Here is a 23453-nt window from a genome sequence, read left to right on the forward strand (position 1 = left end):
GCATGAAAAAAGAAACGAATCAACATTTGGCGGGAAAAAAATTTTTCGCAAATGCAGTGTTTAAAAAAATTGATGATGAGGGTCACGCTTTAAAAGGCTATCAACGGTGGTTTGTAAGGCAGTGTCTGTGCTTTTCAGTCGACGCGCCCGCCTGGTTTCCCATTCTGGATGACAATGTTCGCGCTTATGCATGAAAGAATGAGAAGAATGTGCTGTTTTTTAATACGTCAGTCCGATATCGTTGACATGATATGTCAAAGGTTCAGAGTTAGTCACTTAAAACTCCACCTGCAGCTCAGAAACACCTTCAGTTACTGTGATACACTTTCGTAGAATTGCTCCAAAATTTCCCATTTCATGGCCTGTCAAAGCGACCTTTTGGCAAATTAAGAAAATTTCTTAGAATTTTTCAATAAGGACAGATGAAAGCATGCATGAATTTAGCCGACGCGCTGACTCTATTACCATGGAGTTCAGCTACTTACTGGGCACACGATCACAAGTTCCAACAAGTCCGGCACCTGCACTTCGATCTGGGGAAAATGCAGAAATCTCGCGAACTATGATTTCGATAGTAGTAATATGCCCTTCTCACTGTCAATTTTTGGATAAATGAACAAAACAAGAAAATAAATAAATGCAAAATTTCAGGTTCTGGAAGACAATCCTGTGTTCTCCACTACAGCTTCCCTTATAGCCCACGTTCCAACATCGGCTGGAAAAACTCGCCGTAAACGCAGCGCGCAAGAACTAACAAAAACAATAAATATAAAGAGAAAGGCAATGTAACCGCTTCAGGCCAGCGTATTGTGAACATATTGTCATTTAGTCTTTCTGCGCACCCAGATCGTGCGCCGGCCCGCCCGCTCAAAGCGGGAACAAGAAGTTGGGACCAACGAGACGAAGGCCGCGAGCTAGTTATTTTCCCTGGCACTAAGCACCGTGTTGAACGCGCCTCATGAATATTCATGAAGCGACACACAAAAAAAGGGGGGGTCCCACCCAGGTCCTTCTGTTCCGACTGGGAGGAGGAGGCGGAGAGAAAGAGGACTAACACCCCTCCCCCTTTGTTTTCTGTCGTCGGATCGCTTGTTGTTGGGCACACGGGCGCAACGCTAGAGTCGCGCACTCGAGAGCCTCGTCAACAGATCGATGCAAGAACAGAGCCGGCGGCACTCCATCAGGGGGGACCCTTTGCTCGCTATAGTGGGGCGTCGTCGCGACTTGCATCCGCTTCACGTGAGCCTCGAGCATGACCGCCTTCGATGCAATTCCGTCCCCGCTGAGGCAGGACACGGTCCGGTCGGCCGCCGCCGACGAGATCCGTTAAGTGGATCACGGGGGAGAGGAAATCTTCAGCACAAGGAAGGGCGGAGAGAGGTCGATTTGAAGAACATGCCTCTGGTCAGCGTGCTCTCCACTGTGGGGAGGGAAAGAAGTTTGGCAGGGAGAGGGAGTTGATAAGGATGAGAGGTATCCGTGCGTTATCACAGTCATGATTATAGGCGGGCATCATAAGTCATCATAGTAATGGTCATAGGAGTGCATCCTCATAACCATCATAATCATCATCGTAGTCATGATCAAAGTCATAAACATTAATCAATTTGAGTTCACTGCAGAACAAGGTCCCCCCCCCCCAGTGGACCTCCAATTACTTGTGTTTGACACCAACTGCGAAAGAAGCTGTACCACGATATGAAGCTAATCGCGTTCTTTTCGGCTGAAAAGAAGTAACTAAGTTTTCCTAGTGTGATGGTCACTTAATCTCCAATAAAAATGAAGGTAGGCGATAGAGAAATCAAACGATGACATAAACTCACGTATTTCATTCAGCCTTCTTGCAAAACTGCGTTAGAGTCCTTAAATCAGAGTAGGCTAAGCCTAAAGTTGTTATTTTAAAAGCGTGTCAGAAACGCACAGGAATAGACAAGCGTACGCTTGCCCAGAGGAGACAGCTCGAGTTTTTACCGACTAGTCGTTTTGATGAAAGTACGCTGCAGTGACAAGGAAAATACTACTATTGATACGGGGGAGCTGGCCCACACACCACATAATAGTGCGCTGTGTACGCAAGACAAGCATGAGTAAGGGGCGGCCTCCTTTTAGGCAGTCGCTCAACAGGCTCAGTTCAGAGAGCGAGCAGGGCCATCTGGATCTGCAAAGTAATATTTACAGCAGGGTTTGCTTTTTTTCACGTCCGCTTCAGCTGGCGCGCTGCCCACACACCGAGAATGACACTGCTAAGGGCCCCGAGTGCAAGCAGAGCCCTGTATATAGGGTGCCGGTTCTATGCCATGCTCTCACTTACTCGTTGCTAAGTAGCGACTGCCTATAGCCGGATACAACTCAGGAAAGAAGCTGCTTTTGCCCATCGAAGGACCCCCTTCCAGCCAACAGTGTCGGCCGATTCTCATGAACCTGCTAACGTGACAATGCAAGGAAGTCACTAACCCCTACCATGGAAGGAAGGACTATCGCCTAGCTTCATCGGCCACTCCCTGCATATTCACGCTAACAGGCTCATGGAAGTCAGCCAACGCCATTGGCTGGAGGGAGGGGGTCCTTTGTCGGAAAAAAGCCGCCTAGTTCTTGAGGTGTATCCGACCATAGCAAGCCGAAGCGAAGTCGAACGAAGCTGAAGGCGAGCTCGGTCTCCCTATAGACGTGTCGATCCATGTGTGTGGCTACACCATTCTGTGGATATCAGCGCAAATTTGAGACTTCCTACTCACAAATTACCCCGGAAAGAAACAGCGTGACATCTTGAACAGGTAGAGGGTGTAGTACAGCAACAACGTAGAAGCAGCGAGCTGTTCTTGCGTCATTGAGAGGATTTCATCTTGTATTACTCAGCGCATTTAGCGAGCCCATTGGACATGTGGGGAATTATGAATCATTCCAGACGAGGAACGCTTCCTCGTGCGAAGCGATCGTGGTAGTATTGAGCTTCAAACCAATCAGCTTCAAATTTTTTTCACGGTTACGAGCTCCATCAGTAATGCTGCCGGCGCATATAAAAAAGTTTCAACCTCCCACCATGGCTATGGCTCCAAACACTTGAGCATTTTTTCGGACGTTGTATGCATAAGAAAGAAAGAAAGAGAGAAAGAAAGAAAGGAAGGAAGAAAGAGCGAAAGAAAGAAAGGAAGGAAGAAAGAAGGAAAGAAAGAAAGAAAGAAAGAAAGAGAGAAAGAAAGAAAGAAAGAAAGAAAGAAAGAAAGAAAGAAAGAAAGAAAGAAAGAAAGAAAGAAAGAAAGAAAAGAAGGAAGGAAGGAAGGAAGGAAGGAAGGAAGGAAGGAAGGAAGGAAGGAAGGAAGGAAGGAAGGAAGGAAGGAAGGAAGGAAGGAAGGAAGGATAGTCGCCACCAGCTCTTCGCGGCAGACACAGCCCTTTAATTTTCTCCTTTTGAAGCTTTTTCATATGAGCGGTACGCCGCAGTAATGCATGGTCGCTATAGCTCTGGCCAGAAGCTACTCGACGCGTTGCACTTTATGTCAAGAATCATTCCTAAAGACGCGTTACAAAGGCGGCGCCGATTCGGAGCGATACTGCACTCACCATCCATTCACCCATCAATGGGTCCTATAGCCGTTACACCTATGCCCAGATAAAAAAAAAAGTAGATGCAGCGGCTGGTATGTGCGGTTTAACATCCCCCAAGCTGTAAACGGGCTATGAGAGGCACGGTAGTGGAGCGCTCGGAGCGCTCAGGATTAATTTTAACCAGTTGCGGCTCTTTAACGTGCACGACATCGCAGAGCACAAGGCCATTCTTCGGTTTCATTTCGCTCCCATCGAAATTCGACCGTATCACTTGTTATTCGATCCGACGTCCTATAGTTCAGCAGCCGAGCTCCAAAGCCAGTTAGCTGGATCAGCTAGTGTGAAAGAATGCACTAGTGCTTGAAAGTCACGTTGCTTATGCTCAAGGTTATCAAAATGTCGCTGCGCGCACTGTGGAACGCTGTCAAGTTTTTGAAGCAAGCTTTCACATACGCACACAATAAAAATTGAGGGGCGCCGGAAGACAGAACTTGGCAGTAAAATTCTGTTTACTGACTTAAAAGATCTTGGTCATCACGATGGGGCAGAAAATATGGAACACGCGTCATGTGCGTATGCGCGGAATACCCTTTCCTTTGAAGAACTTCTGAGTTTTTCTTTTTTTTTCTGAAATCGTAAGCCATAAAACATAACAAATGTGAAACGTGGAGGAGTAAAAAGGGGAGTAAAAGTGCACTCCCTTTTATAGAAGAGAGTGTACTAGAGTGCAGTTTAATCCCTATTTATTCCGATATAGGCGTATTCGTGTTTAAAGTGACATGCCTTACGCGCGCGTCAGTGGACATCGAAACGGCAAGGTACTCCTGAAACCTGTGAACCCGGCAGAATAAACACGCACCTTTAATTTTCAATTCTTTCTTACGCTGAAGATAGCAGAAAATTTCCCATCAAGGACCTGTCCGGCATTCGAGTAAACCCCAAATCGAGTGTACTTCGAGTACTGTATATCCCAAAGTAGTGTTGAGGCTTCAAGTGCGAGGTCCGACGGCCGACCCCTTTAGAAGACCATCAGAAGGGTTCTACCCCTCGCTCCCTGGCCTTGTCGCTTATTGATCGAAACCACTTTTCGCAACAGAGTCATTCATCTTCGAGCGATTGTCGCTTCCAGCCATAACCTTTCTTTACTTTTCTATCTTCGCGCGCCTCTTTCCTTTCTTTTCCTTTTTCGATGCGTGCCCTGCTTTCGTGTGTTTCATTCCCCCATTTCGGCCTTGCACGAGGAGAGTCGCGATCATTCTTCATCGCGATCAGTTAGCGCAGTCTGCGTTAATGGTGTTCCCTCTCTGGCAGCTTAAGCAGACTTCGCTTTGTATCAGACACCGGAAGCCCTGGAAATGCGCGCTTATGAGGAAAACGTTCGCCGCAACCTAGTCAGTAATCATTTGACTTCACGGCGAATATTTTTTTTTTTTTGTAATAGCGGTGCTCTCAATAGTGTCAGAGTTACCATGTGGTGCGCATGTGGTGTCCCCTCTCTTGTTGTGTTCTTCTTGTTGCGCCGCCGTTCATTTCATCATGCACCAACTTGCCCCTCAGGCCATTCTTCTGGAGTTACCATAAGTGCACTCATGGATGTTTTCGAAGCACGAGGTTCTTCAGATAAAAGACTTGGTATTTGAAAAGTCCAGTAGTCAGTCAGCCAGCCAGTCAGCGACTCGTTCAATCAATCAATCAATCAATCAATCAATCAATCAATCAATCAATCAATCAATCAATCAATCAATCAATCAATCAATCAATCAATCAATCAATCAATATCCTGAAATCGCATCTCGCTGTAAGCAGCGAGAGGCAATCATTAAACAGGGTCACGGCAGCAGGCAAACTAAGGTTGCTTGCCTGCTTAGGTAAGCGCTAGTTAGTGGTAGTTACTACTAACACAGAAGCGCGCGAGGCGACTGAAAAGCAAAGGCCAGAAAGGCGCAAAGCAAAATAAAAACGGAACAGGGTAGCGAGTTTTACGGGCCCAAACCGGGGTGCCCGAAGGGCAGGACATCAATATTCCACGACTCGCTTCTCTCTTGTCGGGACATGGGGGAAGTATAGAGGGCGAGGGGAAGTGTGGAGGAGGGGAGAACAACGGAGGGGAGGAGAGGAGGACGGGACGCAATGGGCTGTCGCCTCTGTAAGCCGCCGCCGCAGCAGCAGCGCTCATAACGCGACGCCCAAAAAGCGCGCGAATGGCAGGAAGGATGTTGCCAGCGTCGTTCCATTTGCATTCCCCCGACCGCGGCCCGCTCGTCTTTCTCTTCCGTCCGGCGGGAGGGGAAATGCGCGCAAGGAAAAAACGACGCTGACGAGGCGCTGTAGTTTTTAAAGCGCGTACGACGCCGGTCGTCTTGCCCTTTTGGCCGCGGCAGTAATAATCCGGGCCTCTGCTTCCGGTTGCGAGCGAGCACCAACGTGTCGCAGCCGGGCCACGCTTTTTGCTGCTCCGCGTATTGATCGGGACAAGAAATGTAAAAAGGAGAAGTTTCAGCCGAGTCAGCATCCGAAAGCTCGTGCTGTCGGGGTCCGCAACTTTTAATCGGGATCAGCGAAAACGCTGATCCCGCTGAACGCTGACTTCTCGAAAAGATAATAGCAATAACAGGAGGAGTAGGAGGAAAACTTTTGCGAAGAATTGGCGCAGGCTGGGGCAATCTTCGAAAGGTGCATGGGAGACAAAAAAAAAGAAAAAAAAAGTAATGACAGTTGTAAGGAAACAAGCATTAGCAGGATTTTTTGTTGCAATGTTTGTATTTCTCAAGGCACGGTCAAAAGGAAATAAGTCGTTGCAGTGAAGTCTTGCTTTACTCTTTTCTTTCCCGGCTTCGGTTTTACTTCCCTCCTTTCTCACATCGTCGTTACCTTTTGCGCACCTAGGCACTGTGAGTGCAAATCGGCGAACGTGCAAGTCATAGCAAAAAAGAAATCCCACAGTTTTAGCTTTTCCACCACCCCAAGGCGCCGACGCCGGATAGAGTTCTATCCGCAGTTATTGCTCTACAACAAAATCCTCTTTTAGCGAAGATTCTGTGTACTAATTTCGACCACCTGGGGTTCTTTAACGTGCGCTCACATCGCACAGCACAAGGGTCTATTATTATTATTGTTATTTTTTGCACTTTGCCTCCATCTAATTGCGGCCTCCATGGTTGAATTCGGAGAAGCTTTAGTGTGGGCGTTTTGAATGTGTAGCGCACTGGTTGTGGCCGAAGCGAAGGCAATATCCTGCTCGAAAGAAAAGGATTTTCTGTGCCAAAAGTGTTTGTTTAGTGAAGCTATATAACTATTATCACGAAGCAGATGTTCTCTGCCATGTTCAAAGAGCCATCAGTAGAGACAAAAAAAAAAAGAAAAAGGCCGTCGTAGTATTTATATTGTCTTTACGGTGACATACATATGTTCTTGCACTGCAACGGTAGCCTAGTGGTTTGAGCGCCCGCCTTGTATGCGGGAGGCTCCGGGTTCGACCCCAGTGTCACTACATACTTTACATTGAGTGCAGAAAATGACCAAATCAACGGTGAAGCTCAGCCACAGCTGCTGCCGCGAGGCGAGCAGTGTCCTCCTCGTGTTTACGGGTCTGTCAGCAGAAGGACAACCGCTCGTTTCAAGTGACGCTAGAAAATGCAGACATTCTTCCGTGAGCAAGTGCTCTGCCTGCTATAGTGCTGCTCGTAGTCGCGGCCATATTTCACTTGTACATGTGCCCGTGTTTCGCTTGTACTCATACTGATGCTTATGGTAGTGTTACATTGCTGCGCTTTTTTTACTTTGCTGATTGTCTCAAGAAGCCCGCGTAATATTGTGAGGGTCGCCATTAAGTCGAAGGCCGAATTCGCCAAGCTGCGCGGTTGCCCGAATGAACGTGTGACGACTGCCAGTCGCCTCGGTCACCATCGTTAACCTCCTCACTGTCGCCAGCTTAGACAAGGGCCACTAACATAAGCAAAGATCTCCGCGAACATCCAACCCTTGATTAGCTGATTCCAGTTGCTATAGCTCGCGTAGCCCTGAAAGAAGCTAGGCGGTGTTTTTTTTTTGTTTTTTTTAAGGTGCTCATTAAGCGGGAAATGAACCCAAGTCCCGTTTTTCCTGACAAAGCGCTGAATGGGTCCTGCTCGTGGTTTGACCCGAGAATAGCGAACACATGAAACGTTACAAGGTACGCCTGAGTATTATGGCTGTAGTGTGAGGATGGATTTTGTAGGGTGGTGCTGGTGGTGGTGGTGAAAACTTTTATTTCACGAAATAGAGTTTGGGAGCCACAGAGTGGCCCCGCTGCATGGTCGGCGTCCCTAGTCCGGGACACCGCATGACAATGCCCCGTGAGTGAGTGTACAGAGGCGCGGTTGAAGCATGTACAGTACCCCACGTATGAGCGAAAGAAAATGGCGATTATTTTCTGCGAATTTATCGAATTTAGCGTGAATGCCTAATAAATGCTCCACTCGTGTTATGGAAACAACGTAGAGACAGGCAAGAGACTGACTCTACACGCATTTCCTTCCTTCTGTCTCCGCTTTGTTTTTTGATCAGCACGACTTCGCAGCAACTAGGCTGCAAACTACACAGCACTTAGAATGCAAACAGTTGTCAAGACGGGGTCATGATAGCGGCCTGCTTATTACCAATGACACGAGGTCAGATACCTTAAAGAATGGCTGACGAAGAGAGAGATAATAAGGGAGTAATTACTCATTGGCATCCACCTGAGCGCAGCCATACGGCTACATTAAGCAGCCATACGGCTACAGTAATTACTCCCTTATTACAAATTTACTCCACCTTGGGGGATTCCTTTAAGCATTTGACCAGAAGAGAGAGATAGAGCGAGGGTGTGGCGAAGGGTGGAATCAGGAAAGGACTCGCGTTGGCTACCCTGGACTGGAGGATGGAAAAGAGGGGATGTAAAGGAGAAAGAAGAAAGATAATGATGAATTTAGGGTGGCGTACGCATAGAGACGGACGCGAAGAGATTTATCAAACATCAGGACGAGCTCGGAATACGACGTAACCAGCTCACCGTGTAAGTGAGAAAGGCAACGGCGATGACCAGGAAAATGATAAAAGCAGAAATCACCGGCGAACAAGTGAAACGGTAAAACTCAACGCTAGCCGTTCGGCAAAAAAATTGAGCGTACAAAATAGCATCACCCTCTGGCTAAGACGGCACATGACATTTCAGCGAAAGCTGGCCAAGTAGGGGGCTTTTGAGAAAGATTACGATGCAAAGCAGCGAGGACAAGGCGAACAAACCGAACATTGCGCTCGCCTTGCACTACTTTCATGCCTACGTCTTTCTTCATTGTATATGTAACGTCACATTACCAAGGCTTCAAAATGAATTCCATGCAATTAATTGTACACATGAATTCCATTTGTGAATTTAGCTAATTAATTTCTCGGATGAATTTCATACTAGGCGTGCAGCATAACAGCGATAGTACGCTATACAACCTTCGACCCGTTTCGGAAAGGAACGTCAACTATACCGTTTCTTTCCGAGCATTTCCCTTATTTGCTTTTCACCTTGGCTTTCCGCTGACTTGCACCCTCCCCCAGAAAATCTCCGCAGCCCCCACAAGAATTCGATAAAGTGAAACTCACACACGAATTCCACAGTGGTCGTATAGAAGAACAGCGTCACAGATACGCCACACGAGTTTCGACATGTTTCAGAAAAGAGCCCCCAAGTATTTCGTATATTCTTTCCCAGCTGGTCTCCTCCGCCCGCTCCTCACCTCTCCTCTGACTTACGCCTTCCTCCAGAGGGTCGAACCCAGGGAGGGGGCGCATTATAAATTCCATGCGCGCCGTGTTACCGGCGGGGCTCCTATGGCGCGGTCCCCCAGCTCCGGCCACAATCACGCGGAGCTACGCTCACACGCCAGGCAGCTCCGAGAGAGCGTGCCCCGAATGCAAGCCCGCCTCACTGGCATCGACCGCGATGCCGGCCGCCGCGGTGGCGGCTTCACGCTTTCAGGGCGTCGAGATGTGTCGCTCTCGCCCTACCAGCTAAGCGAGCCTGGCCCGCATTACACACAGTGGCGGAGCTGTGTGGGCGAGAGCTGGCAAGTGGGACTTTCGATTGGGCCTGATTGGATTTGCTTAACTCGCCTCGTTTGGCGCCGACAAGCTGCCACTTTTCTCCCCCTTTTTTGCGCGGCTATAGGAGGGAGAAGAGGTAGGATGTGTTGGCACCGTTTCCGTTCGAGCGTCGCGCTTTCCTTCTCGTATACCCGTCGACTAGCTCAGCTGCGCTTGACGACTCGAGAATGGCTGGTTGTGGAGTGGAGTGCGGGCAGTTTGATGACAGAGAGTTGTATATTTAACGAGACCTCTGTCTTGCCGCGTTCGCACACCCACAGCTTAATTCACTTCTGAATTAGCGCCACAACGAATGAAAGTGTGACATCGTTTAGTTTTGTTTGTTTCTTTGTTTCTTTTTCAACGCCGCAGTGTTCTGAATGATTTCAGAAGCGTGGAATATTGGATAAGTTCAAGTCGCGCTCAAAAAGGATGGTTAACGCGCATGTTTGGAAACACCAAGCGGGTGAACAGTAGTGAACAAAGCCACTGCATCTCGTCTTGTCTGCATGCTGCTATGCTTAGAATGGCATTAATACCGTGCTCTGAATAGACAACCACGTGCTGTAAATGCAGTACTACCACGGTCCCTGTTTCGGTAAAAAAAAAAAAACAATTTTCCAAGGCAAAGTAGACACTGTAGACGGATTCCCCTATATACATACGAGTACGCCGTTCATGCTTCGAGTTGATCATTTCATCCCCGCCCTTTCAACAGCTAGTCTGGTTTGATCTCCGGGTAAGAAAGAACTTAACTTCAACTGCGAAGTTTCCGAAAAGGCTGTATAGATTTCCTTTGTAGGGCTGTGAGAACGGCAATTTTTCCTAACAGAATCGGATACGAATAGTGAGAGGACCGAATGGAAAACAAATCGAATAATTTGGCGAATATTCGCTACTTGCGCGATTATTCAACGAGCAATCGCGCGAAACAGCGAAGAGCTAGCGGCGGCGCCGCGGTACAGCGCTATTACTCACGCAATTAAAACCGTAGCTGTTAAAAGACGCAACGCTGGTCTTCACTGGGCGTCGCAAAACGAAGTCGGTGCATTGACTACATTACCGTCAAGTTATACCCATAAGAAACGTACATCTTGCAGTTCATGACAGAAGACAATCAACAAGCGCCACATCTCAGTACATGGCACTGGCGAAAGTTATGTATAAGTCATGGCCTTTCCGCGCTGTCCTGAAGTCAATGAAGTTGCGAAGAATGACGAGCGATTGGTAGAAACGCAAAAGTAGACTGAAAAGAGCGTTCCGATGACCGCTTGCGTTAAGGGTGTAGTGGCCGCCTAAAAAAAAAATGTCCAGTACGGCCAACTGCATGAACTACGAGTTACAACCAAGAACAGAGTACACCGATTCATTCGAAGTTTATTTTTTCTCTTTGCGCGCCAACACAATATGGAAGTCTCAGACTGCACTCTAAAACAAAGAGGAGTAAAAAGGAAGTAAACTGTCCTCTAGCGCACTACCTTTTGTAAAATGGGTGTAATATTGACAGCTTATTCCCTTTTTACTCGCGTATAGGCGTATGCGTGTTTAGAGTGGAGCGCGACTGTCATGGCATGAGTAACAGATTAAAAAAAAAGAAAGAAGCAGACGATATAAAAAGAGGAACTGAGGAAGAATGATGAAAATTGCGAGCCGCGAACCGTTCCGACGCTCCAGACAGGGCCGAGCGCCGCCGCCAAACTTCACAAGAACATGTGTTTCGCAGATGTCGTGTTTAAAAAGTGACTGAAGATGTAACAGCTTGCGCGGAAGGCTTTCATGGTCAGCTGCCGCCGCCGCACTTGGCTCCGGCTTCGCTCTCTGCGTTCCCACAGCCTCGAAGCCGAGCAGGAAAGAACCAAGGCGTGCCTGCCGTCTTCAAGGCTTTTCATTCATTCCCTTTCTCTTACTACCTCTTTTTTGTTTCCCTTTAAAGATCTTTTAACTGTCGTTTCGTGAAAGAAAAGAGGCGCGAAGGAGGCGCACTTCAGTTTTACATTATCAGCAGCAAAAAAAAAAAAAAGGAACAAACTATAGGAGCTGTCACAACGCTGCCATTAATATAGAAAGGAAAGAGCGTGAAATATCCTTGACGCCATCTGCGACCGTTGCTGGTGGTGTTTATGAACGCCCTCTTGTTTAATAACCCAAATACTTGTCGCGTATATCGGAACGCTCCGCGTCGCTTAGATCAGTCGGAGATTTCGGTTTTTCGTAAAGTAGTAAGCCATGCCGGCTTTCAGCGGTGGTTGGACTTTTCGGTTTTTTGCGCCGTGGTTTAAACACAAAAAGAAACGATAAAAGTACGCCGAATTCAAATTTCGAAATTCGGTTTCAACCAAAAAATGGCAGTATTCTTGGCGTGGAAGGCATAGCTAGCTGGCTCTTGAGTACTAGTTACAATCAAAGTACTGGTTACACTCAGTAAAAGTTGAAAATTAATTAAGCAGGGAAGTCAGCGGCTTGACGCGACGGTGGCTTTGTTCGGGAAGCAGCGCAGTTGTGCGATTTGAGGTATTGCTTCGCTAGATTACACCTCTGCAGACCGAAAAGCACCAACTCCTCGCCGCCTGCTAGCTAAGCACTGTTTCTTCACTAACATGACGCGCTTAAAGTAGTTTGTGGCTTAAGTAGAATTATAAACCACATGTAGGACATTGACACGAAGCCATGCATGGGCGTCAGGAATAATTATCAAGTTTTGGCTACAGCGATGATTGAGAGGCAATTTCATCGCTGCCACCAACAAGCAGACCACGTGATACCCCGCCCTCTCGCTCAACCCAACTAAACTCAAAAAAAAAACATGTCAACCTAGACCTTAGAAGTAAACTTCTACTTGCGTTTTTGTCGGCCGGCATTCTCATTTAACTTGCGCCAGTTTATAAATGGCGATAGTAATTCCTTCTACAATAACAGTACTGCCATCTGCGCGTTAATTACTGGTAAATAAACTGTCCATGCTGAGACAAACGCCAAGAAAGGCTCTAAGTAACCTTTAGCCACTCAGGATTGTCACATTAAATCAACAAAAAAAGGCAGTAATTCATTCGTAAAATAATTTTCGCCCCCCAAAAAAACGAAAGTTCTCGAGCACGTGTCAAAATCTCAGCACGCGACCGTTTTTACATTTCTCGCCGATCTAAATGCGACCAATGCACCGTCCGTTAAAAAAAAAAAAATCACGGGGCACTTTGACTATCTAAAGTGGGTAGAGGCGGAAGCGTTTTCCGCACCACCTTCGCTGTTTCTGTGGCACTGGTGGCGTCACATGTAATTGAGTACTAATTACTAAGTGATGGCAAATCACTAATTAATTGTTAATTGCTGATTAATGCCTAAATACTAATTAACTGCTAATTAATGACGCTTAAGCTTCGCCTTTAGGAGTGGAACGCGACAGCGCGTTGTAGCGCTGCCAGGGAGTCCACGGAACGCCACCACCCGTTCGGTGCGATGCCTTGCCCTTTGAACGCAACGCTTTTTGAGGAAAGGAAATGGCGCAGTAATTCTCTGTCATCTCGGTGGACACCTGAACCGCACCGTAGAGGAAGGGAGGTGGGAGTGAAAGAAGATAGATAAAGAGGAGCCGTAATGAAGAAAATGAAAATTGTATTTGAGGAAAGGAAATTACGCAGTAACTGTCTCACATATCTCGGTGGACGCCCGTCAAAACTCAGGGGGGCACTTTTTTGACCTAAAGTGTGGTCACTGATGTGTGGTTAAGATGTGAAGCTTCGCCCCTAAGAGTGGAACGCGACAGCGTTTTGCAACGCTGCCAAGGAGTCCATAGAATGTTATCGCCCATTCGGTTCTACGCCTCGCTCGTCGGTAAATTGGTTTTTGAGGAAAGGAAATGTATCTGTCTCTCATTTGTCAGTGGACACCTAAACCTCGCCGGAAGGAAATGGAGGAGGATGAGAGTGAGTGAAGACACCGTATTCACTAGACGCGCCTTTGTTCATTCCAAACTATCGAGCTGGCATGGCGGAGTGGATAGCGTGCTCGTCTCTCACGCCGAAGACCGGGGTTCGATTCCTGAGCTCGACCAATTTCTTAATCGCTTTTATTTATTTATATGGCGTGACTAGTAAAGCTAATTAAGCTAATTGGGTAATTAAGCAATTAACTAAGCTCAGTCCCACTTACTTGGAGCATCACTATACGATCCCTTCAATTGGTTGTATGGTTACTAGCCAAAGTGCAATTGGCCCCATTTGAAATTCGCGCACTGTGACGTCACGACCGTTTCCACCAATTGAAAAGCGTGACATTTTCTGTCGACAATTGCAGCTTACAACGATGAGACATTAAAGGCTTCCGCCTTAAAAAAGAGGGTTTATAGACTTCTTAAACTACATTGCCTTCCTGGAAATGTGTCCTTTTTGTCTATTCATAGTCTACAGACAGTCTATACACAAAAATCTACTACAAGTATATGGTTATAAATCTACAGATTGTCTATACACTGCCGATGAAATTTGTAATGTCGATAGACAATCTATGAATTTCTTGACGAAAGTCTATGGTCGACTGTCCATAGACTGTCTAAAGAACAGGAATGAAGCTAAACTCGCGATCAGAACACCACGGGAGCTAACCCTGAAGAATTTCACAGAAGGGATCTTGAGATAAGATAGAGAGAGAAAAAGAAAGCGAAGATTTTGGCTTTTGATCTCATGTGCCGAAGGACGACGGTTCCTTCGCTTTAAACATCACGAATCGGGGAAGAACCACTGATCCCGATCGGCCCCCACATGCTCTCCTCTCCTCCCATAGGCTGCCGCGTGTCATTCTAATGGAAAAATCGATCTTCGGTGCTGCCAGCCAGCTCTGCTCTTAAAGCACGCCGGCGGCACCGATGACGCCGCCAGCGCGGCATTTTCTCCGCCTCCTCTTAATCTCGGCCGATGTCTTCCCTAATTAAAGTTCAGCGCTTCGCAACACCTCCTCCACTCGCCCCCTTTCCCGTTCAATCTCGGTTCTTTCCACATTCCCTTCGTCGCCTGTGGAGACAGCGAGTCGACTTCATTTCAGCGGGGACTAGGAGTATTCCACCAGAAGCCAGGGGACGCACAGTTCAAGCAGTGTTTTCGGCAATTAAACATTATTCGTGATGCAGGACTGAAGTCACTGCATTCGCCGCAAGAACAAACATTCACTATTATTCAGAACCTTCAGTTATGTAACAGCAGTCGTGAAGAGAGAGTATACTGGCAAAGAAAAGTGCACAGCTCGGCTTGAGCAACTACCCTCTGTTCTGTTCCTTCTCATTAGGCAGAGAGATACAAGAGAAGAAAGAGGGTTGTTGCGGTGGCCCCGGGTTCGAACCCCGGACAAGGACGAATTTTTCTTTAACTACGAAGTTTTTGAGAAAGCTGTATAGCTTTCCTTTGTAGCCGTATGGCTGCGCTTGGGTGGATGCCAATGAGTAATTACTCCCTTATAAGAAAGAGGGTTACGATGGCTGACAAGGCAGGCTGGGTTGGAGCTGAAAGTATACACAATTACACGACCGCGATGGTTGTGATCACAGCCGCTTGTTAGCTGGTTAAGAACTAAGCTGAGTTAAAATCTGGGCAGGGTGGCCAGGAAAGCGTTGCAAGCATGGGGGACAGGACACAGAATAAGGTCTTCCGTCAGTGGCGTTTTATGAGTGACGTAGCTTAGATTCGTACCTGTATAAGCAGCCATCATCTGCAACCTTTTATACCGATAGCTGTTTGGGGGGACATTGTTCAGGATAAAGGAAGTTGGCTTAGTATGTCGTAATCGGAAACTCACGCGTTTCACAAATGGTCGAAAAGCGTTATCCGCTTGGGCCATAAATGGCAGAACTTTTTGCTGGGCTAGTTGGTCCATTCTGACATTAGTGAAAACAGCGCGAAAGAAGAAGCCCGAAGGCGAAACGAGGAAGTGACAGGAAAGAGCACTGATTATTTTGATTGAAACACGCGTAGTCAAGAATAAAAATTTTAGCAATATTGTTCCAAAATGGCAAGTTCACTCCCGTACAAAGATTTAGACGCGTCACTGACACATTCCAAGCCCTTTCTTTTTATAAACAAAGCTTCCTTCAACTCCCGGGCTACGCTGTCTCTACTCCTATCAAGAACAACAGTTTCGCGTAAACGAGGCATTCATTTACACTCTTTGCAATGAAGCGCTAGATTAGAGCCAGTGCCTTTTTCAGCGCTCTTTCCTGTCACTTCCTCGTTTCGCCTTCGGGCTTCTTCTTTCGCGCTGTTTTCACTAATGTCCATAAATGGCATATGGGCTGATAAGAGAGCCATGCAGTTCAGGTAGTATTCCAGTTAGGCAGGCTTAAGTTGGGCCTTAGTCGGGCCTAGGTTGGGCCTTGTTGTGGCCTGTGTTGGGCCTAGGTTAGGTTACCTGATAGCGAAGGAGGGAGGCGGATGTTCGACATAACTATCGTTGCCACCTCCTTGCACCAGAGAGAACGTTACTTTCGGGTCTTTTGTGCATCGTTTGTAGCACGTCGCTACGCACTTGCGAACATTTCAAACGTTTCTTTGGGAAGTGAACAAGCAGAATTTCCCATTCAGTTGTAACCTCTCAATTTGTCTAGAGTAGCATTAGGGATTCTGTATTAGGTAAGTAAGAACCAGACGCGGCCACCAGCGAGCTTTTTTTGGCCATACTAAAGTTATTCGTATTTCTACCACTGCTGGCCGAATAACGTTCACGACCAAAGGTTCGCAGTCGGGAAAAACCATTTTAAAAAGAGGTAAAGTAAGTCACGCTAATTTAACTCAGACACAGAATACACGAAACGTCATTTTTAAGGCACAGAATAGATGCCACGCCATTGGCAGAGTCACGCAGGGCCGCGTTACATTACTTGGAAGACTAAAAAAATCCTGCCATTTCATTCGCAAGCCTGCTAATGCATAATACCTATGAGCGTCTGTGCGTGCAAGAGAACGCCAATTTCCAGTGAAAGTAATCAAGTATCGCAGTGAACTGAATCAGACTTTTTTTTCTCTCTCTCTTCCAGGTGCAGTCCGGGAAATGGAGGTCCCTGTGCTTTCTAAAGAGGGACACAAAGGTGAGGAATGATTTCGGTGTCGCCTTCACCGCGTTTACTGCTCTAAGGTCTACAAAGTTTATTTCTGTATTAGAGGATAACTACAGGCGAACCGTTACGCAGCGTATGACAAATGACATTTATGACTTAAAGCGAGCAAACTAGCGTGACAAGCACAGCTATATGCAGACAGGCCAACACAAAAGTTTAGTCCTCTGTTTAGCATTCTCTGGCACTTTGTTCAGTGTCCGTTGCACTACACCGCCGTGCCCAGGAACGAACCGACTGGAGTTCATTATCAATCACCTTGTGGAGAAGTATGGTCAATTGCCTTGTCGTAGGTCCGCGAACTTAAGAACCCGCGACCATATTCACGTCTCCCTCTTTCTGCCCCGCTCCTTATGGGAAATTACTTCAGAAGAGAAAGGCTTTGAATACTGGAACATTAAATAACCATGCAATTTCACATCAAATAAATAAATAGATCTATCAATCAGTTCATCAATCAATCGATCAAGCTATATCAATAAACAAATCAATCAGTCAATTATGCTGTTTGGCACTACAAATTTTAACTTAAGGCCTGAAGTAACAATTTTACGAAGACACTGCACGTACTGCAAAATGCATAACTGAAAAAAAAAATTGAAAAGAAGAGTTCAAGCAAAAAAGTATTTGAAATGCTCTTAAAGGGCTACTGAGGCGGTTTTCGAATCAGCCAATCTTTTAGGGTTTTGAAGTAATGTCATCGCTGATCCCGCCAGTGAAATTATTTTTTCGATTTTGGCTAAAACAGTGCCGCAATCACCAATTGAAAGCGCGATGTTTAAATCTCCCGCGCACCGCGGGAGATTTGGACGTGGAATATCCTACGCCACCTGTTAGACCCAACTCAATCGAAAACTCAAACGAACATTAAGCTAAAGAAAACTAGACATACCGGGGAAGACAAGGAATTCATGAAGGAAATAGAACAGACCTATATAGGAAATATAACTTGCTCTGACTTGCTGGCTTATAAAGGTGTAGTAAGAGAGGAGCTCGACGCACCCATAACGGAGGCGGAGGTTAGAGCGGAGTTAATCAGACTTAAAACAAAGTCCGCCCCAGGGCCGGATAGTATAACAAATAAGATACTTAGAAATTTAGATGATGAGTCCATCATTGCTCTCACAAAATACATGCAACAAGTATGGGAAAAAGGAAAGCTACCCAAACAATGGAAAGAGGCCAGCATAATTTTAATCCCCAAGCCGGGAAAGCCACCCAAGCTGGAGAACCTCAGACCAATATCCCTGACCTCATGCGTAGGAAAGCTGATGGAACATGTAGTTCAAACGAGATTAACTCGCTACATGGAGGATAACAGCTTATGGCCTGATGAGATGGTCGGATTCAGACCAAAGCTAAGCACTCAGGATGCAATGTTACGACTGAATCATGACATCATAGATTCCAATTCTAGGGATGCAAAAGTAATTCTTGGGCTGGACCTCAAAAAAGCTTTCGACAATGTAAAGCACGAGGCCATCCTAGAGGAACTCCAAGAAATAGGAGCAGGTCAAAAAACCTATGACTATATAAAGGACTTTCTGACAAATAGAACAGCGAAAATAAGATATCAAGACATAGAATCGGGGGTAATTACGCTAGGGAGTAGGGGCACCCCGCAAGGATCGGTCTTATCCCCGCTTCTATTTAACCTTGCTATGAGAGGTCTCCCGGAAAAGCTCAAAAAGATTGGCAACATACACTTTAGTACGTATGCTGATGACGTAAATATCTGGGTCAATCAGGGCAGCGATACCGAAATAGAGCATAAACTCCAGGAGGCAGCGGACGTAGCGGTAAACTACGCAGCGAATAGAGGGCTAGCGTGCTCACCAGAGAAATCCGAGCTTCTGGTGTATAACCCTAAGCACTTGAGACTCAAACCGAGTAACAACTTCAACATCACGGTCGGAGGAAACCCCGTGCCGATGGTGGATAGGATTAGAATATTAGGACTGCATATTCAGAGCGACGGATACAACGGAGAAACCCTGAAGAAGCTCGAGAGATATGCGGCGCAAGCCATAGGGATATTTAGAATAATAGCACTCAAAGGACGAGGGCTAAGAGAGAAAAGCTTGATAAAGTTGGTGCAAGCATACGTTATCAGCCGGATAAGCTATGCTACACCCTACTTGAAGATCCGCGCCTCAGAACGGGATAAACTAGACACGATCATAAGGGGATGCTACAAACGGGCTCTAGGCCTGCCCATAAGCACCTCCACTGAAAGACTCCTAGACATGGGTATTCACAATACATGGAGAGAGATTGCTGAAGCCACGAGAACGGCGCAGCGAGACAGATTAAGCCAATCAAACACAGGAAGGGCGATTCTAAGCATGGTAGGACTCCAGACGGAAAAGGGTATTCTAGTAAAGCGGGACATCCCGAGGGACATCAGAGAAAAGATCAGGGTAGACCCTTTACCCAGACACATGCACCCTACATTTCACAAAGAAAGGAGGGGAAAGAGAGCTGAGGCGCTCACCAAACGCTTCGGCGAAATGAATGAGAAAGCAGTGGCCTACACGGATGCGGCTAGCGGGAAACTGGGAGCAGCGCAGGCAACGGTCGTTAGTGGCCGGGGTACAGCTGTCTCTTCCGCAACCATACGCAGTCGAAATCCAGAGTCGGCTGAAGAAGTTGCAATAGCGCTCGCTTGCGTGGGAACGGAGGCACAATACATGATTAGCGATAGCAAGGCTGCTATCCAAAATTATGCCCGAGGCAGAATAACACAGGAAGCACTGCGAATCCTAGAGGGACGCAGAATAAATAGAAATATTAGTCTCGTTTGGACACCAGCTCACGAGGCAGTTCTAGGAAACGAGGCGGCAAACGCCCTGGCTCGAGACCTCTACTTCCGAGCCGCGACAGGACCGCCCGATAACAAGGAACTGGACGAGAGACTGATAAATTACACAGAAATAGTGGAAAATTACAAACTAAACAGGAGACTCTTTCCTCCCCCGGACAAAGAGCTCGCTAACACATAGGCTACGGCTTGGAGGAGACTACAGGCTAAAAATTTCATACACCCAGTGTGGGCATCGCATGTCTTAAAAGATGAGGATATTGATGATAAGTGTAGGAAGTGCGGGGAGAGGGGGACCCTCGACCATGTGATTTGGGAATGTGCGGATTCTCCAGGGTTCCGAGAGAAAATAGACAGTAGAGAGGCCTGGGAAACCCTTCTGCAAAGCACGGACCCCGTCGTGCAGAAGAAAGCGGTCCATCTGGCGATAGCTGCCGCGAGAAGCCAGAAGCTCCTTGCCTGTCTCTAGTCGCGGAGGTCCCGGCCCCTGCCCCTCTGCCTGCGTGCCGGAGGTAGGGAGTAGGGGGCCTCCATTCTGATGGAAAATAAAGGTTTATCAACAACAACAACAACGGGGATACTTCGGCGCACCCAAGCGAGCTTCAGCGCGCGTTGTTTCTCGTGCTGCATGCGTTATTCCTCGTACTCCGTGCATTGTGACGTACAAAGCGTGTCAGCCGACCTTGAAAATCAGATTCAACACGAGGTACTACTCTGCGTTCGTGTCCGCGAACAACTACGGCCGCGACTGTGTCGTCTTCCACTGTTTTCCGCCATACGCTCGCAGCGCAAGCGCTCGCTGCTGTGACGAAGAATTCAAGCCGACCAAAGCAAGCGTACTCTGCTCAGCCTTGTGCAGCAGCCTTGTGCGCAGCAGCATCCTTGTGCGCGTATTTGGCTTGGTTTCGAGCGCACAATGATTGCGTCACTATCCTGTGGTCGCATGCCTCGCACTGCTTGGCCACTGTGCTTCGCTCATTTTGACATCAACTTTGCGCTACTTCAGCGTTTCCTTGAAATACTTTCTTGCCCCCACCTACAACGCCGGGTACTGAGAACAGGATTTTTCGAGCTCTTTCGGGCGAGCCGGGAGGCGTCCGGGGGTGGTAATTGACTTGAGTATTGCTCGCACCCCTTCCTTTCCGAGAATACGAGCCGAGGTTGTACTGGAACCTTTTATCCATGGTCTGCATACGCGTCTTTCACGCTGGTGTATGTTTGTGCTAGGCGTAGAACTTTTTGCTTGTGTCTTTTTTGGTTTCAGGTGGTACGTGGAATGAACAAACTGTAGTATATTTTTCTTTGGAGGTCAGTAAAGAAATAGTCGCCATATTCGCTTTTACAACACCAGGGAAAGCTGCGATCTGCACTGAACGCAGCGCCGGATCCGCATCGGCAGCTTCTCCAGCCCTCAAAGCGTCGTCACGACCTCTCTTGACCAATCACGGGCGGCGGCGCGCCGCACGGTGTGCCCCGCGGCACAGGCCGCATATTTCTGCTAAAAAAGGCAATATGCGCTTGTTTTTGCCTTATTTGGATGCGATATTCTAGTATACAGCATGAAAAACTATAGGATGCCGCTGCCAGCCTGGTTTTCAAAAAAAGTGCTTCACTCTCCCTTCAAGTTTTTCGCGCGATCCAAATGCAGTAGGCTATTCTTTTATAAAGCAGGACATTCTCTCTGCGCTTCAGTTAACGGAGATCCCATAGAGGCCTCCGCGTTTTTTGAGGATCTCATCTACGGTCGCAAGTACCTGGATGCTCCTAAGTGGTCCAGGGGGATTAGATCTGTATTTGTCGGATGGGCTTCCACTGAGGCCCGTGTATTGCTGCCGCTCTAGCTGTGGAAAAAAACTTCGGTCCGTTTCATGACGTTCAGCTTTTTCACAGATGCACAAGTGCGCCTGCGCGCAAATGCACTGTTCATGAGTACACATGAGCACAATTGCCATTGGTCGCTATCGCGCCTGGTCACAGGGTATACGCACAGGTGCGAGCAATGATAGAATGACCTGTGCACATGTGCACCAGTACGGAAGAGTATAAAAACCGGCGGACATGGGAGATCGCACACTGTAAATCGAACTGTAACCGCCTAAAGCAGTTTCTGAACGACCGCAAACAATAAAACTGCGAGTACATACTAGGACATACAAAATACGAAGAATTCAAATCTTTCCATCATAGGCTGAAATAACATAACGTCCGTTGAAGTTTTAGATTGATCTGCAGGGTGCGTTAGCTGTTTCAATGAGAGCTCTTTTATGGCATGAATTTTGTATCTCCTACAGCTGACACTTCGACTTTGCTAGGCGAAATATTTGCAAACATTGATTTATCGAGACAACTTTAAAAGTTTTTTGCGTGCAAGAATAAAAGTTACGGACTTTAGTGTATGATCTGTATTATTAGTCTCACGCATCGGACCACAGCCTCACACGGTTAGGCCACGAATAAGTGAAACGTTTTCGTACGTGCCGTCACACAGTTCCAGATAAACCAGAAACCTCTCGCTTGAATTATGTTTAATTTGCTGACGACTGTTCATGACACGCTGAGCAAAGAAATAAAGGTGCACACTCCTGTCCACCAAATTTGCAGCTGCCTCTTCTCCTGTATTAATATCGCTGCTTCTCTCGTTCGCTATATTCTTTAAAGAAAACGTTACCACTAGAGGCAATATTTCTCGACCTTGCAACACAGCTGTTGGAATAGTGGCTTGCGAAACGCGACAGCTGTATCGACAGTTAGAGAGGCCAGGGTCGTCCTGCGTGACCCTTCACCGCATACAGCGTGAGGTCACAGCGTCCGAGAAGGCTAATTTCATTTAACCTGTTCCCACCGAATCGAACCGAACGTTGTTCTAGGTTACCAACCTTACGCAAGGTTTGCTAACTCGCAAGACCCCTGCCCCATCGAACGGGCATTCACTTTCGTTTTCCTACCTGCACCGGCTTAATTAACGGCGCCCTTGATTAGGTACCCATGTTATCTTTATAATTTCTTACAGTCAGTTTCAAAAGTTTACAGCCCAATGTTTTTTGTTTCTGGGACATGCTGTGTGGCTGGGCATCCATCGAAAGCGTTCCAAGTCTCTCAGAGGTAAAAGTAACTCCCTTTTTCTTCGTCTTTCCGAAAGGTAGAACTTTTACACAGAACTTCCACACAGAACTACGTACTACAGAACTACAGAACACAGAACTACGTAGAACTTCCGAAAAAGCCTCTATAATGCTTATAAGCAAACCCATTGCGCTCTTGATTAATTTATCATAGTACCTACATATCCTCCTGGTGGGTACTGCAGTAAGGGGGGGGGGGGGGAGGGGGGGGGGGAGAGCTAGGCGTGGTAAAATAAACACTTGCGACAACGGCTTCACTTATACAAACACTTGCGACGATGGCTTCACGTATACAGGTCACAACGCAACGAAGTCAGGATGACATCCAAAGTGAAGTCGAGACTTGAACGAACACTGCGAATACAGCGTCTCTGACTGCGCGAAACGTCAGTCACTCCAAAAAAAACTTGGACGACGCTTAACCTACGCTTAAGAGTACAGTGGATACCGCTACAGATCCCTCCTGCGTAAATTCTCCTTCTCTTTGATTGGTTAATAGATAGCGGGGACTCTTCATAACACTACTGTCGCAGTGGTTTAAGCGGTGCGCCATTGCCCCGCCTGGTGGCTGTTTCAAAAACATCCTCTGGTGGGACTTGTGAGACGTAGGTTGCTCTTCCCAATCTCTCGTAAGGCTCAATTTGGAGGGTGTCTATCTCTCGGCCAATGAGCTGATGCGCAGTGCCACGTTGGGTAGGTGGCGATTGCAATTAATTTATACGAATTAATTTCATTGCCATCTGCCCACCGTGACCTGCTTTTCCGTGATTCGGAC

At 47.2% G+C, this 23453-nt stretch overlaps 2 pseudogenes across 1 annotated transcript in view; both read left to right on the forward strand.

Moving 5' to 3' along the window:
• Positions 1-23453, forward strand: part of LOC149358210 (uncharacterized) — a 59718-nt pseudogene that overhangs the window by 3692 nt on the left and 32573 nt on the right. Inside the window, exon 2 of the transcript XR_016288229.1 lies at positions 16658-16708. The product of XR_016288229.1 is annotated as an uncharacterized LOC149358210 (transcript). The remainder of the gene's footprint in view (positions 1-16657; positions 16709-23453) is intronic.
• Positions 18917-20025, forward strand: LOC149358211 (uncharacterized; annotated as a pseudogene).

This window comes from Amblyomma mixtum, chromosome 2 (genome assembly GCF_055824585.1).
Source record: "Amblyomma mixtum isolate Tamu chromosome 2, ASM5582458v1, whole genome shotgun sequence".
In the NCBI taxonomy this organism is placed as follows: Eukaryota; Metazoa; Arthropoda; class Arachnida; order Ixodida; family Ixodidae; genus Amblyomma; species Amblyomma mixtum.